Below are 2,034 nucleotides of genomic sequence, written 5' to 3'. Positions count from 1 at the left end.
GAGAAGGGGCTTTGTGGGGGCTGCAGGGGCCAGGTGAAGGACAGAACCTGGCCTGGCTGTTGGCAGCTGGGGTGTGGGAGGTGGCAGGTGACCAGTCTGGGACACCAGAGGCTGCAGTGGCTGGAGAAGTTCTTGGGAAGATGCAGCACAAGCAGCTGCAGGACCCTCTCTGTCCCTCCCTGTGGCCATCAGCAGCCCCTGGGAGCTGAGACTCGCTGAGCACACCCGTGGCAGCAGCGAGGGCTCTGCTGAGCTCTGTCCCTCGGGCTGTCACAGGGAGGAAGGGAGTGCTGCTGTCCCGTGTCCCTCGGGGCTGTCACAGGGAGGAAGGGAGTGCTGCTGTCCCGTGTCCCTCGGGGCTGTCACACGGAGGAAGGGAGTGCTGCTGTCCCTGGCTGTGGCACACGGGTGGCCTCCAGCCCCAACACCCTCTGAGCCACAGGCTCAGATTCCCTCTGGCATCATCACCTTCCAGGAACAGCAGCTGGAGCCCAGCCCAGCTCCCGAGGGAGCAGACACAGCCAGTCCTGGGGTTGTCACAGCAGGAGCATCCCCTGCAGAGCCCCGGCAGTGCCACTGTGCCCTGCACCAGCCTGGCAGCCACCAGAGAGAGTGGCTTGAGGAAAAAACACATCGGTTTGTGTGGTGTGTTACATAAAGCAGGGACAGACGTGGTTTAAGGGCAGGAGAGAAGGAGCCAGCCTGGCAGAGAGTGCCTGAGCCAGCTCCAAGAGGAACTGGGCAGAAATTTCTGCTTCATGCAGGCATAAAACCTTCCTGTGGAAAAAGACAAGCTGCTGAGCACTGGCTGCTCAGGGAACAGACACGCGTGAGAGGAGCCGGTGTCTTTCTTCACGCTTTATTGTGTAAAAATAAAGTCAACAATTCATGTAATCCCAGCAATAAAATGGAAAAAGCATGAGAATCCGTAGAAACAGTGCATTGTCAGAACTGCCGATGCGGGCTGGATGCAGGGGGCAGAGCCCCTTCCGATCCCAAAGGAGACAGAGCCAGGAGTAGGAAAAATGTACAGCTTTGGTTAGCAAAATAATGACAAATTAAGATACATTGATTCTCTCCCCTACTGTACACTATGTACACTGTGTTGACATCACACCCTTTCGTGGTTTTTTGGCAAATCCAACGCACCTGGGGCTGGAGGTTAAACCTGTGCCATGGTCTCGTTGTTCTCAGCAGGCTGTGCCTGTGCTCGCCGATGTGAACAGGGGCTTGGGAGGAACTCGAATTGAACTCTCGATGGTTCGGGGTGTTTTTCTCGCACCAGGAGCGGGGATGAGGAGGCGGGTCCCGCTCGGGGGGCGCTGCTGCCTGGGCCGGGGCCGGGGGGAGCTCCCGGCCCGCTCCGACCCCTCTGCTCCGCCCGTCTCTGCCGCATCTCTGGGGTTGGTCGTGAGGCTCTGGAGCCCCGCGTGAATTCTCTGCCTCATCCTCCACTGCCGCCCTGGGTGGGGGGCAGGAGGGGGGCTGGGGAGTGATTTCTGCAATCTGTAGTACAAACCAGGAGTTTAGAAAAGGAAACCATACAAAATGCATCTGTTATCTCAAAATACGCTTCTTTATCTCTTTTTATCCTGCAGAATCTCAAAGCACGTTATTTTGTTTTCCTCAGGGAGCACTAATAATTCTATATATTTTTTTATCTTCATAAAAATACCTTTTTTTTTTTTTTAATTGGTAATAAACTTCCCTTTACAGTAAGAGAAACAAGAGAGTGTATTATCAAAAGCAGAAAGGCTTCAGACCTGTCAGTGGGAGCTGCACTGAGGGGACAGTAAAGGCTATTTGTCACCAGCTACGGCGCGTAGGAGGCCTCGGGGGGCTGCGGGCGGCGGGGCCGGGGGTACCTGAGTGCGGCAGGCCGGGGAGCGGGGCCGGGGTCCCGCCGGGGGTCCCGCCGCAGCCCGGGGCTATGGCTGTGGTGCTCGGGGGCAGCGCCGGCCGGGCGGGGGGCGCGGGGCTCGCCCGCGAAGGGGGGGCGGCTCCTCCCGGGCTGGGAGCGGAGGGGTCGCAACC

The 2,034-nt window shown here is 58.1% G+C and overlaps 1 protein-coding gene across 1 annotated transcript in view; it reads right to left on the bottom strand.

Moving 5' to 3' along the window:
- Nucleotides 1–843: 843 nt before the first annotated feature.
- The window catches only part of NPTX1 (neuronal pentraxin 1), a 3,725-nt gene continuing 2,534 nt past the window's right edge, over nucleotides 844–2,034 (bottom strand). Inside the window, exon 5 of the mRNA XM_079323809.1 lies at nucleotides 844–2,034. This exon is cut by the window's right edge and continues 655 nt beyond it. The gene's annotated coding sequence lies outside the window, so the exon portion shown is untranslated.

The sequence above is a fragment of the Erithacus rubecula genome, assembly GCF_903797595.1.
Source record: "Erithacus rubecula genome assembly, chromosome: 20".
In the NCBI taxonomy this organism is placed as follows: domain Eukaryota; kingdom Metazoa; phylum Chordata; class Aves; order Passeriformes; family Muscicapidae; genus Erithacus; species Erithacus rubecula.
The sequence above is the reverse complement of the archived record's forward strand: the minus strand, read 5'-3'. Positions and strand labels throughout refer to the sequence as shown.